Genomic DNA, 15131 nt, shown 5'->3' with positions numbered 1-15131 from the left:
TCAGAGGGTCGTAAATCTGTGGAATTCTCTACCCCAGAGAGCTGTGCAGGCTGGGTCATTGAATATATTTAAGGTGGATATAGACAGATTTTTGAACAATAAGGGAGTGAAGGTTTATGGGGAGCGGGCAGGGAAATGGAGCTGAGCCCAAGATCAGATCAGCCATGATCTCATTAAATGTCAGAGCAGGCTCGAGGGGCAAAATGGCCTACTCCTGCTCCTATTTCTTATGTTCTTAAATAAATCTGGAATAAAAAGCTAGTATCAGTAATGGTGACCATGAAACTATTAGATTCTACAAGTTCACTAATGTCTGTTAGGGAAGGAATTCTGCTGTCCTTATTGGTCAGGCCTATATGTGACTCCAGACCCACAGCAATGTGGTTGACTCTGAACTGCCCTCTGAAATGGCCTAGCAAGCAACTCAGTTGTAACAAACTGCTACAAGAAACAAAAATAAGACACAACAATGGCACACCCAGCCCAGTCGACCCTGCAAAGTCCACCTCACTAACATCTGGGGACTGTTGCCAAAATTGGCAGAGCTGTCCCACAGACTAGTCAAGCACCATAGTCATTCTCACAGATTCATACCTTTCAGACAATGTCCCAGAAACCTCCATCCCTGGGTATGTCCTGTCCCACCGGCTGGACAGACCCACCAGAAGTGGCCATACAATGGTATACAGTTGGGAGGGAGTGGCCCTGGGAGTCCTCAACACTGACTCCGGACCCCATAAAGTCTCATGGTTTCAGGTCAAACATGGGCAAGATAACCTCCTGCTGATTACCACCTACCGCCCTCCCTCAGCTGATGAATCAGTACTCCTCCATGTTGAACACCACTTGAAGCACTGAGGGTAGCAAGGGCACAGAATGTAATCTGGGCGGGGGACTTCAATGTCCAACACCAAGAGTAGCTCGGTCGCACCATTACTGACCGAGCTGGCTGAGTCCTGAAGGACAAAGCTGCAAGACTGGGCCTGTGGTAGGTGGTGAGAGAATCAACACAAGGGTAAAAACGACTTAACCTCATCCTCACCAATCTACCTGTTGCAGGTGAATCTGTCCATGACAGCTTTGGTAGCAGTGACCACCGCACAGTCCTTGTGGAGATGAAGTCCCGTCTTCACAATGAGGACACCCTTCATTGTGTTGTGTGACACTACCACCGTGCTAAATGGGATAGATTCAGAACAGATCTAGCAGCTCAAAACTAGGCATCCATGAGGCGCTGTGGGCCATCAGCAGAAGCAGAATTGTACTCCGCCACAATTTGTAACCTCATGGTCCGGCATATCCCTCACTCTACCGTTACCATCAAGCCAGGGGACCAACCCTGGTTCGATGAGGAGTGCAGAAGAGCATCCCAGGAGCAGCACCAGGCGTACCTAAAAATGAGGTGCCAACCTGGGGAAGCTGCAACACAGGACAACATGCATGCTCAACAGTGGAAGCAGCATGCTATAGACAGAAATAAGCGATCCCACAATCATCAGATAAGGTCAAAGCTCTTCTGTCCTGCCACATCCAGTCATGAATGGTGGTGGACAATAAAACAACTAACGGGAGGAGGAGGCTCCATGAATATGCCTATCTTCAGTGATGGCGGAGTTCAGCACGCAAGTGCAACAGACAAGGCTGAAGTGTTTGCAACCATCTTCAGCCAGAAGTGCCGAGTGGATGATCCATATCGGCCTCCTCCCGAGGTCCCCACCATCACAGAAGCCAGTCTTCAGCCAATTCGATTCACTCCACGTGATATCAAGAAAGGGCTGAGCTCACTGGATACAGCAAAGGCTATGGGCCCCGACAACATCCCGTCTATCGTGCTGAAGACTTGTGCTCCAGAACTAGCCGCAACTCTCACCTAGCTGTTCCAATACAGCTACAATACTGGCATCTATCCGACAGTGTGGAAAACTGCCCAGGTATGTCCTGTCCTGTCCACAAAAAGCAGGACAAATCCAATCCGGCCAATTACCGCCCTATCAGTCTACTTTCAATCATCTGCAAAGTGATGGAAGGTGTCGTTGACAATGCTATCAAGCAGCACTTACTCACCAATAACCTGCTCTTTGATGCTCAGTTTGGGTTCCGCCAGTTTGGTGAGTCTTTGTGGTGAGGACTCATCAAACCTTTCAACTTTGTAAATTTCACATGTCTGTAGGATCGGAGGATCCAACAGCCATTATGTGAAATTGACAAGGAGAATGTCAGCTCTCCCCGCCCAGTGCGGCTAAAGGTTGTAGAAAGAAAACAAGGTAAGTGCATGCCAGTACTTTTTTTAAACTTATTACTCAACTTACATACTTACCACTCCACACTTGCACCCATCACTCACCTCTACACCTTACTTCCAGGTGCCTCCAACCACTGCAGACCTCCTCCACGTCTCCTCCAACCCGGCGGGGTTCTCCGAGGTCGGGAAGCCTTCACCTGCGAAGGTAAAATGGCACTAATGCTTTTTTCTGCACATCCTCCCGCCTCCTGGCAAAAGGGAACGGAGGCGGGATGGGGGCGAGTTTGCCATCTGCCCCCACTTCCTCTGAATTTACCAGCTGTCCCGCCTCCATACCCGCCTCCTCGGGGCTTGGAAAATCCAGCCCATTATGTCAGTCTTCATAGTAGAGGAAGAGGATAGTATACCTGACATTCCTGGGAAACTAATAATGAATCAAGGACTGGCATTCACTAAAGTTAAAGTGAACAAGAAAAAAGTATTAGAAAAAAAATAATGGCACTAAAGACTGACAATTCCCCAGGACGTGATGGTTTCCATCCCAGGATTTTAAAGAAAGTAGTTAAGGAAATTGCAGATACTTTAGTCATAATCTTCCAAAGCTCTCTCGATTCAGGAATTGTCATTTTAGATTGGAAAATTGCAAATATAACTTCATTATTTAAAAAAGGTAAGAGAGAGAAACCAGGAAACTATAGACTTGTTAGTCTAACATCTGTTGTGGGGAAGCTAGTGGAATCTATAATTAAGGACAAAGTGACTGAGCACTTAGGGGAATTTGAGCTGATTAGAGAGAGCAACTTGGATTTGTAAAGGGTAGGTCCTGTCTAACAAACCTCATTGAATTTACTGCATGCCAGTGCTTGCAATAAGACATATTTATATCAGAGACTCGAGTACGATAGCAGCTAATTTTCTAAAATGTTGACCTACTTTTCTTTAACTTTTTAAATAATCACTTGTGGGTAAATTCACCAGTCCTGCGCGCTGAGCAGGGAGTCCAACCAGCAGTGCCATTTCCTCAAACTACACTCCCGTTGAGTACAGCTCCCTGCTGGGAGTGTTAGTGAGTCCTAAAGAGGATCTTGGAGGCAGGGAGGGAGGTGAGATGGCACAGCTATTGGTGGAGGGGATTCCAGAGGGCAGGGCATTATATCTGAAGGGGGTGGCCACCAAGATGGAGCAGAAGGAGCAGGGAATAAGGAGTCAGCCAATGTCAGAGCGGCAGGGAGTGCGTGCAAGGTCTTGCAGCTGGAGGAGATCGTTGAGGCAGTGTTTGGTGAGGCCATGGAGGAATTGAAGGCGAGGAGGAGGATCCTACAATCAATTTGCTGCAGCACAGGCTCCCGGTGGAGTTTGGCAAGGGCTGGACTTCAGGCCTTGGTGTGGGTAAGGATGTGGGCTGCAGAATTTAGGATGAGCCACAGTTTACAGTTTCGAACTTCTGCGCGTTGTGCCTTTCACTGATAGTACACCTGTGGAGCTTCTGATCTCAGCCATACACTGGGGGGAAGCACTGAGTGAAGGTTGGGAATTTTGAGGAGGCTTGTGTGCCTCCTGTAGGATAATCAACAAATGGTTTTGGAGCGGCCTGGCTCTATGTATTTTTTCTTCGCTAAAGTATGGTGCACCACTAGGGATGCCTTGAGATGCCTCAGTAGGAAAAAAATATAAACTATTTTACAAAGCCACAATGAGCCTGCTCCTGTTGGTAAATGCATCATTTAATGTGAAACTGAACCACACAAGGTAAGATGATCCCGGTTTTGATCCCTGGTCTATACTGAGTTAGGCTTCAGAAGCCTTGGGCTAAGGAGAAGAGTCAGCCAGGGATTCCAACTCTGAATTGCAATCCAGTGACCTCTGCCAGAAAGTGAACACCAGGTGAGAGCAGGACTGGGCTTGGCTGAGATGTCGCCAATTGAATAATCTGCCAATATTCACGATCCACATTTGCACATGAAGACTGGCGACTTGGGCAAAGTGCTGGTAAACAGTAGCACATGTGAAACTGTAGCCCAACATCAATTAATGCCCTCAGGAAATTAGAGGGAAAAGTTAAAAGGGTAGGAAATTTAAACAATATACACATTGCTGAGATATTAAATACATATTCAGTACCTTAACGGAACCAATCTGTCATTTTTTTCCCCCACAGCTGCATTCAGAACATCTTAAGACACATGGAATCCTCTGAGGATTGCAGGAACGTTCAGACATCAAACCAAATTGAACAAAGATTAAATCTGTCCAATGGTTCTGAAAATTGTTAACAGTAGTGCAGTTAGAGAGGCAAACAGAAACCACTTGCTGTCGAGAATCTCTGGTGGAAAGCACACTCATTCTGACTGCCGCAAAGTCAGAGCTCAGAGGGACGTTTGAAAGGATTCGCAAATTTCATGTCTCCCCCGAAGATTTACTTTTGGTTTATTAAAGAAGCCCTGGTTGGACTGAGTTTGGAATCCAGGGCTCAACAAGATGGCTGCGGTCAGCCTCATGGCCAAAGCCTGTAAGTTTCAGTTTGGACTGACAAGCTTGTATTCTGATGACTGTGAGAAGGAACTTTCCAGAACTTGAATGCAGACAGACCTTCTGCATTTATGCATGAGAAACAAACCCAGTGGCATTCGGGCCTCTGATTAAAAGCCATCAAGGTTGTTTGCACAAACAATCAACAGCAGTCAGGGCCTATTGAATATGTAGTGGGACAAGCTCAGCAGCATTCAGGCCTTCGTTTAGAGAACATCAACACTGTTTACAAACGATCAACGGGGCATTCAGACTGGAATGGTCCCATCATGAAACCAGTTGGACAAAGGGGAACACTGATGAGATCAGTAAAACCGATTACCGGCCATCCAGGTCGATGGGCCCAGATCGATGCCTTTTGTATAAGTTTCAATACATCCAGATTAGACAAAAGAAATGAGCTGATCTGGCGGGAGATAAGGGCTACTGGGAAGGGTATAACTAGTCCCTCGGGAAGCCGTATCTCTCTCTCTCTCTCTCTCTCTCTCCTGCCTCGCCTCCGGTGCCCTGCCTTACCATCAACCCAGCAAAAAGGACCGTCGACGAAGAGCCCGTCCAGGGAAGTAGAATACCCACAGTTACGTTTAAATTACTGGGGTATCTCTGCTTTTGGGCGGTGAAAACCTAAGACATCGGCAGGCAACAGGGCACGGAGCAGGCATTTCAACATCCTAGACTGGTGAGCATCAATTTTCTGGCCCATCACAAGATAACCTCGATAGGTGTAAAAGGTGGGAGTTAAGGGGGATCGCTAAAGTGTCATTTTAGTCATTTTCCCTCGATGTGTCCGTTTCTCCTCCCCCATTAAGTGTAATTGTGCTGCATCCATAGTGATTTTCTCTGTATAGTAATTGTTCTCTATTTTAATAAACATTGATTTTCTTTGCACCGAACCACTGGTCTCGTTTGTCTATATCGCTACTTGTAAATAAGTCCGGTGCTCAGAACCAAAAAGGGGAAGCGATTCGAACCGCACGGGGCTGGAGCAGCTCAGACACATGACTGACTGACCAGACACAAACCCCAAACCAAAACCTCCTACACGTTGTACACTTGGTCAACAAAGACAGAGATTTAATGGATTGAGACTATTTTTGAAAAGCTGATTGAAAGCCCATTTTTGTTGCTGTTGGCTTATGTTGTTTACAGTACAGTTTCCACATAACAGGCAAGTTGACACCACCTCAGGGTAATGCACGAAGTCTGCCAACAAATAGTAACTAGGAAATACATAAAGCAGAAAGAATAAAGGAACAAAGATGAACCGCATGACACAGAAGAAAGAAACAAAAATAAATCAAACAACAATCCACAACCCCAAAGAAATTACTTTACAACACATAAAAACAGTGCTCAAAGCATTCATATTTCTATTGTTATATTTGTTAGTCTCTGCTCATGCTTTGTTTATTGCCCGTGTCCCTACAGGCTTGCGTGTGTATGATTCTTGTGTCTTGCTCGCAATTATGCTCGGAATCTGGCCTCACTGAGGTTGCGAGTGCACGTGGTGAGGCCTCAGTGGCTCATCCATGCTCCCCTCATAGGGGCTTGTTTGGCTTCCACTTGGGCACCTTTCCCTGACAACACGGTTAGGATCTGGAATCTAACATGTAGAAGTCATGAATATAAACCTGCATCTGGCATATTACCCATTAAACCACAATATGCTTATATACATTAATTCCATCTCTATTGGCTTACATAAGCTATTTTATTTAAATGAGTATTATTGATAAATTAGCTAGATGGGGATTTATTTTTTAAACTGAGCATAGGAGCACTATGTTCTATCCTTCACAGCTGATACATTAATTTTGGGAGGGGAGGAACATTTGCTAAATCATTAGTTTGAAACGTAAACAAACTCATTCCTCTTGTAAGCATCCCTAGTTACTGGAACTGAAAATCCTTATTTAATGATGTACTTCTCACAAGGAGAAAGGGATTGAAATCATTTGATTTTGCAAAAGTCAATTCAGTCAATAACTGAAACAATCTACCTGATCATGTTGGGCTAGAATTTATTGTAAAATTTAAATGAATCAATATTAAGAAAAAGTGAAGTGGTTGGTGTGCTGTTTAGCTCGGGGTGTAATTAAATCTAAATCATCTGAATTGTAATATAACCATCACATCAGATTCAAAATACACTGTTAGCCTTCATAAAAGCCTAGAACATTTTGTTCCAATCATAAAAATCTAGAACACGTTAAATCTATTAAGATATACAACACACTAAAAACCATGATAGGAATCTCAAAATAGTCTACCTCATTATATTCGAAGCATAAATCACTGAAAAGCTTCAGTCTGCAGAGGCTACCTCTGAAATAGTTGGCCGGAAGTCAAATACGCTTTGCAATATGGTTGATGGCACTTAATAAGGACAGGGTCCATGACATTCTATTGTATGGGAAATTCTCTAAGGCATCAGTTGGTTCTGTGTATATTTAGGCTGGTTTTAATGTCAGTAATTCAGTCACCATTACTAAGCATCAGCATCTAGTGCATGCTTTGGAGGGCTTTTAAGGGTTGATTTAACAGTGCTGTACTCTTAATATGAAGTGCGTGGCATATTCACAGTAATATTTTAACTCGTTGTCCACTGACAGCTCTTAATGTTAGTTTGCGAGTGTTTTTCTTTTCCTTTTTCTTCTGGGATGCCTTAAAGTAACTGATCATAAATCGGCCTGATGGACTGTTTTAATGAAGAGGCTCTGAAATGATTTAAGGGTAACATTTCTACTTCTGTGCTCCCAACGTGGGAGCCTTGCTCACCAGGAGTGCATATCGGAAAATTGTCCAGGCGCAGCCCCTGATGGCCATCCACGGGGACAAAGAATCCAGAGCCGTGCCGGCATGAGTCTCTGATACGAGTTACCAGTGGACAAGGCTTAGTGTCAGAGCTGCAGAAGAAGAAAATTAACCCTCGAGTCTCCACAGGGACAAAGCAATGTAGAGGCCTGAACTGCACAGAACGGTTAAGCTTTTCAGACCTGAAATATCTTTACATGATTTAGCATAGGTAAAGAGAGAAGTTTTCAAATCAGTTGTTGAACTTCCACCTTCCAACGAAGTGGCAAAAGAGCCAGTGCTGATTTTTTCACCGATTGGCAGTTGATAGCTCGCCATTTGCAGTAGGTGAAGGAAACTTTAAAGGGCAACAACAACAATTTGCATTTATATAGCACCTTTGACATTGTAAAATTTCCCAAGGCGCTTCACAGGAGCGATTATCAAACAAAATTTGACATTGAGCCACATAAGGCGATATTGGGATAGGTGATTCTGTGTAATTCTAAGTAAATGAAACCCCAACAGTTCTTTCACATCAAAGTGTGCGATACTGCCATTCTTAAACATAAGGGTACCTTAGGCACAGATCAGTTGGTGGGACTCGCGCCTCCGAGTCCGAAGGTTGTGGGTTTAAACCCGAACCGCATATCACCAAGGCTGACACTCCCGTGCAGTTCTGCTCATTGTCGGAGGGGGTTACGGCAAGGCTGGGTCAGCTTGTTCCAGTGGTGGCGGGGTATGTACGGTGCCCCACCGCATCTCTGGGAGAAGAGCGGGGAATTTCTCCCGGTGTCTTGATCAACATCCCCAAGCGTGGATTTACTGCTTATTCATCGTGTTGCTGTTTGTGAGATCTTATGGTGTGCAGAAAAACTTGGTCAATACAGAGCATCTTAAAAGGAGGGGAGAGAGAGGTGGAGGTGCGAAGAGGTTTAGGGATGGAATTCCAGAGTTTAGGGCCAAGGCAGCTGAAGGCACAACTGCCAATGCTGGAGCGGTGCACAAGAGGTCAGAGTTGGAGGAGAACAAAGATCTCGGAGGGTTGTAGGGCTGCAGGAGGTTACAGAGATAGGGAGAGTCGAGACCATGGAGGTATTTGATAGCAAGGATGAGAATTTAAAATAACATATTTGTTTTGTTATGCGCTGGGCAAGCAATATGTACTGGTCATTCAAAGATCATCACCATTACTGCAAGTCAAACATCCTACATTAAAAGAGAAGCATCTTCCACCGCTCTCCTGCCACAGAAATGCCAAATGTAAAGCAACAAATTAAATCCTCATTCCCTCAAATCATTATCACTGTAACTTCACCATTATTATTATTTAATAAAACCATTATTTATGTGTCAAGTGAGTAGTGGCACTCACCCTTAGCTATGGGGAAGAGCAGCGTCGATTAAAATTCAAAAAACAAAGTTCTATTGATTGATTAAAATTCGATATCATTATGCAGAACAACAGCTTGCTTTACATGAAGCCTTCAATGTAGTAAACATCCCAAGGTGCTTCCCAGAAGCAAGCAAAATTGCAATTACATTACTTTTTTCCTAGAAAATTAGATCTACCTATTCCTGAAAGGTTCACTTTAATCGCAAAAAACAAGCAAGAAAGTAACTGGCACAATAGTGAGTATAAATTCATGGACTGAAATAATAATTTTTTTAAAAATCAAACGTTTTTCAAAATTCTGTACAACACCCTTTACTTTAATGGCCCAGATATTCCGATCGCAGGCCTCCCGCGGGCAGAGGACTGCGATCTGGAAAAATCTGTGCCCTTACCCGAGGGCTCCCGGGACGCGCACACTTCCGATGCTGGGCCTCTCCAAACTGCCGGTGCGCAGGGCCCACGTATCCCAGAGGCGCAGGCGGTTCGCAGCGTCCCTGTGATCACGTGGGCTATGGTGAGCCAATCAAAGAAGGGATTCTCCCTTCATACATTTGACAGGAAGACCCGTCAAATATATGAATGATCACCCCCAAAACATAGTAAAAACATTAAATAAATTTTTTAAAAACCATCACATTTTTAAAATGACTTGAAATTACATTAACTATTTTAAACAATAATTTTTTTTTTCAAAAATTTAAATTTAAGTTTTTTATGGGGCTAAAAATAAACTTACCTTTTTTTAAAAGTATTTTTAAATGATAAATCAGTGAAAAAAAATTTTTCTTTTTTTTACTTTTTTCAACTCTTATCCTGGTAAAAGCAGGCCTTACAGCTGCTTTTACCAGGCACAAGAAATGTAAGGGTTTTCAGCGGGCGGAGGGTCTCCAAAAAGCAGAACTATCCGCCCACAGAGGCCCTTCTCCAGGGCAGCCGGAGGGTCTGTCAAGGGCATTCTTGACAGATTGGAAATGCTGGTTTCCAGCGCATGTGCAGTGCATGCCTGAAACTGGCATTTCCGATGTCCCTGTGGGTGTGTACACAGCGCGTACCCACCCGTAGGGATCGGAATATCTGGACCAATGACATACGAACACACACACAAACATGCAAAAGTGACAGGCAGGGAAAGACCAGCTGGTCCATCAAGGCTGCCCCCACACCATGATGGTCAGAGTATCATGTCTAAACACTTCGACCCTTCCCATCCACCTCCACTCTCTCCCCCTCCCCCCCCCCCCCCCGCAGCCATATAATTTCCAGGGAGAGGCAAAAAAAAAAAAACAGGGCCAATAAGGGAAAAAATACACTGGAAAATTCCTCTCCGACTCCCTCAAGCGATCAAAACCAGTGCTGGAGCTCACATGGACCAAGATAATATGTAATAAAATAATATAAGATAATAATAGCTAACAGGGCACACGGTTCAAATGATGGGGGTGACCGCAGAAGGGCCTCCGCGTATTATTGTGAAATAATATTGTTCATTCCTAAATCGTCAAATTGCTCACTAACATCACTGTGGGAAAGTCCTGTCAACTCATACCACGGAGGGAAATATTCATCCCTCTTTCACATGACTGCTAAATAACAACACCCCCTCACACCACTATGGAATGACAAACCTCACTTATGCCACTGTGGAATAAATCACTCACTCACACCACTGAGGAGTAATGTTGCTGTTCATACTGTGCAATACCACTATAGAATATCATTATCCACTCATTTGCACGCTAATGGAATAGCATTCCTCCATCATAATTTATTGACTCCAGACTGACAGTACATTGATCTGGGATTCATGGCTTATGGGCTTCTGGACTAACAATTGCAAGCTCACAATGTATCCAAATCACAGCTCATTAACCTCCACCTCCAAACTCACTCATCTCAGATTGACAACTGATTAACCTTCAGAGGCACAGCTTGTTGACCTCTGGACTGATGGTTCATTGAACTTATAGCCTGATAACTTATGGAATATCAAACTCACAAGTGATAGATTCTCACACTTGCAGTTCATTGACGCTGCACTTTCAACTCTTGAATCACAACGTTTATTCCTCATGATTGAACCAGCGATGGTTTATAATTCTGTAATGCTAGCTTAATGCTTCATCAAACCAGTATTTTGGGAGCAATGCAAGTTGACAATCATGGTTACATTGTCCATTCATATCATTGTAGAGAGGGAAGGGAGGGGGTAGACAGACCTCTGTGCAAACCTACTCAAACACATGCAAGCATCACTACTTACTGGCCTCTGACTCAGGTGGCAGGATTTTCATTGGGCCGTGGAGTTGGGATTGGAGGCATGCGGGGGATTAAAATCCCGAAATCGGGGGTCCCGACACCATCCTGCCCCCAACCCACCTCCATGCCAGTTTCAAAGGAGGCTGGTACCCGCCCCGCACTGGGACCCGCCTACCCGAGGCGGGAAGGGATTAGTGCCAATTAACTGCCTGTTAACAGGTAGTTAACAGACAGTTTTTAGCCTAATCCCTATTTTGAAGGTTGAAGTGTGGGATTCCCAATGGCTCCAAACCACGCCAAGTTGGAGGAGTCGAGCCGTCGGGTTGAAGGACTTGGAGGGGTCGAGATGTCGGTGTTCAGGTGAGTGACGTGTGCATGAGTGCAAAGGTAAGTGTGTTTGGTGTGTCTAAAGTGATTAAAGAAGTGTAAATTACCTTTTCTTACCTTTACAGCCTTCCTTCTTTTAGGTCCCGGGAGTCCGTCATCTCACCGGCACAGAAAGCAGAATGGCTGCAAACTGTCAAAAGTGACAGCCTTCAGCTTTCTGTGCAGGAGAGATTTCTAATTGAGTCTGTGGTGAAGGACTCAGGTTAGAAGTAAGACTGTCAGTGTTTGACAGCTTCAAACAGCTGTGAAACGCTGATATTTCATCTGTCAAAACCTCTTGACAGATGAAATTTCCGTCTGTGACGTCACCTGTTGCCGGGTGGCCCTTAATTGGCCTGCTGAGCCCTCTGGGCGGGCTCAACAAGGTCAATCAAGTTAAAATCGCATGGATTGGCCACATCTCGATGGAGGCGGGACTACAACCCCGAAAGTTGTAGTCCCGCCTCTAACCCGACTCCTCAATGAAAATCCAGCCCAGGGTGTTTCTATTGATTAAGTAGTGACTATTAGAATTTGTGTGAGATCACTTCTTTGAGATGAATCTTGTTTACTCCATCTGGGCTCTGCAAGCAGCTCTATTCTGCTTTCCTGGCACCAACACACTACAAATGAAGACACAGCAACAGTCTCAAAGCACAAAGACCAAAATAAATACTCAGCTTTACTCTACTGATGCAAATTGACAACAATAAGGAGAAGTATTTAACTTCAAACAACCCATCTTAAAACCATTAATGGCAAATACAGCTTTCATTAATCTTTCTATTCAGGCAGGACTTTACATTCAAGTTTCATTTAAGAACCCTTCTGCAATTTGCCTTTCTGTACAAAATGATTCATGACTGTTTGAAACTAATCTTTGATTAAACCAACAAAAGAACTTTAATCGCCCATGGAATAAAACATGTGGAGCTACGATTAATTCTCAACTCATTCTGTAAAGCGGGAATTTGCTGTTATATCAGGAATTGGTTCAATGAGATTGATGTTCATTGATGCAGATTCAGTTTATTGCAATATGTAAACTTTCATCACATCCTAAAAAAAGTATAATCCTTGAAGCCAAACAATTCTGAAAATGAGTCTCTTAACTGGATTGATTTGGGGGTTTTGTGTTCTTTTATGGGGGATGACTTTTGCATACTGTATTCCATAAGCAGAAGGCACACCGTACTGTGATGGGCCTAGTGCAATCATTCCCTCTGTCCTTCAACAGTACACATCAAACACAAATCCCTGAATAGCATTCATCACTTAACCGGCAGTTCTTGGTTTATCCTACTTTGTCTCCTACCCTTTTTCACCTTACTAGTTGTCAAACGCCTTGACCCTTTTCCCAGGCTTTCCTGTAAAAAAAAACTAACTACTTTTGTGCACTGGCATTATCATCTACCAGTTTTATATGCCATTTGTTTCCTTCTTGTTACCGTGCCTTCAGCTGCCTAGGCCCTAAGCTCTGGAGTTCCCTCAACAACAACTTGTATTGATGTGGCGCCTTTAACGTAGTAAAATGTCCAAAGGCGCTTCACAGGAGTGTTATAAAACAAAATTTGACACCGAGCCACATAAGGAGAAATTAGGGCAGATGACCAAAAGCTTGGTCAAAGAGGTAGGTTTTAAGGAGCGTCTTAAAGGAGGAAAGAGAGGTAGTGAGGCGGAGAGGTTTAGGCAGGGAATTCCAGAGCTTAGGGCCTAGGCAACAGAAGGCACGGCCACTGTTGTGTATGTACCTTTAAGGGAATAACTGGTCTTAGACTGCAGTACCGACAGTGACCACCCTGTATAAAAGGCCCTAGCAGGCTTCTGTAGTTTCAGTTTCAAGCTGCCTCTTGTTCAGTAAAGTACCTGTTAAACTGTTCTCCCGAAGTCCGTGTAATATTGAGGCGCGGACTTTACAGTGGCGACGAGTAAGTTCGAACTCACCTGCAGTGTGGCATCATCTCACGTGGATCTCGCCTGAAAGGAAGGTCCTGGAAGGTCGTAGTCTGAGCAACGGGCGTCGACCGAGGGCAAGCGCCCAAAGAATCCATCGGTGTTTGGAGAATTGCGGGAGAGACTGTGGTTCCAGCGAATTGTGCTGGTAGCAGGTAGCGCGCTGACCCTTCCGGACTGCGGCGGGCTCAAGCTCGATCGAGCGGCTCTACGAAACGGGCCGCGCAGCGTCGCCGGGAAAAGAAAACAAGAGAGAGAGGGTGGAGCGCACAAGGCGCGGTCGGTGCTCGAGAACAGTACAGTGGAGAGAAACCAAACGGGGGGGAAGGAAAGCGAGACGCGCCGAAGCTGCGGGTCGCCGCCATTACCCCGTAGAACGCTAGGAGCAGTGTGGCAGTAAGGGGAAGAAGCAAAAGCACGGGAGGCGCCATTTTATTCCATTGTGGAAGAAGCAAAAGCGCGGGAGGCGCCATTTTAAATCGCCCACGATGCCGAAAAGTGGCAGTATCACTGCTTTCGACAACAAGGTAGAAGACTGGACCACATATGTAGAAAGAATCGAAGTGTACTGCAAGGCAAATGAGGTGGCTGATGGAAAGAGGGCATCGGTATTATTAAATCTGATGGGTGCGAGCACGTATGGCCTATTGCGGAATTTAATTACCCCAGCTAAACCAATGGAGAAAAGTTTTGAGGAGATTGTTCATATCTTACAGGAACACCTAAGCCCTACACCACTGCTGATAGCAGAAAGATTCAAGTTCCATAAAAGAAACCAGCACAAAGATGAGAGCAATGCTGACTATCTTACGGAACTACGCAAGTTATCGAAGCACTGCCAGTTCAGAGCAGGACTGGCAGACACCTTACGGGATAAGTTTGTCTGCGGGCTCCAGAGTGAAGGAACCCAAAAACGACTACTTTCAAAAAAGGACCTGACGCTAGAACAGGCTTTCAGCGTGGCAGTATCCTACGAAGCAGCAGCACGGGGAGCTGCGGAAATACAACAGAAACCATAAGAATACAGCGCTAACTAAATGGCGTATGGAGCCGAAAAGTGCTATCGCGGCAGAACAACCCATGAGCAGAAGGACTGCTGGTTTAAAGACAAAATATGCAGGCAATGCGGGAAAATGGGACATATAGCAAGAGTCTGCAGGTCGGGAAAGAAGACCAACACGACAAGAACTACGAAGGAACAGTACAGGAAAGTAAAGAAACTGACAGATAGTAGTTCCGAAGATCAGGAGAGTGATAAGGACTCCGGGAGCAGGCGACTAAGTTGTTTAAAATTACACAACGTGATCGCAAAAGAAGATCACCGAACCATTTGGGTCACCCTCATGATAGCAGGGTCCCCAGTGAAGATGGAATTGGACACAGGATCAGCCCTAACTGTCATGAATCGACGAGATTATGAGCGGCTATTCTCACACATACCCTTAAAGGACACGTCCATTGTATTGAAGACATACACAGGGCAAAAGGTCTACCCCAGAGGAAAAATAAGGGTGCCAGTTGAATATAACGGAAAGGAAACGCAGAAACTATACATGTATATACTACGAGATGGAGGACCACCATTATTGGGACGTG

The 15131-nt window shown here is 44.8% G+C and overlaps 1 pseudogene; it reads left to right on the top strand.

Moving 5' to 3' along the window:
• The first annotated feature begins 1115 nt into the window (after positions 1–1115).
• The window catches only part of LOC147101109 (uncharacterized), a 174190-nt pseudogene continuing 160174 nt past the window's right edge, over positions 1116–15131 (top strand).

The sequence above is a fragment of the Somniosus microcephalus genome, chromosome 24 (assembly GCF_052327205.1).
Source record: "Somniosus microcephalus isolate GS21.2 chromosome 24, FLI_Smic_1.0, whole genome shotgun sequence".
Lineage (NCBI taxonomy): Eukaryota > Metazoa > Chordata > Chondrichthyes > Squaliformes > Somniosidae > Somniosus > Somniosus microcephalus.
This window is presented reverse-complemented; position numbering and strand designations above follow the sequence as displayed.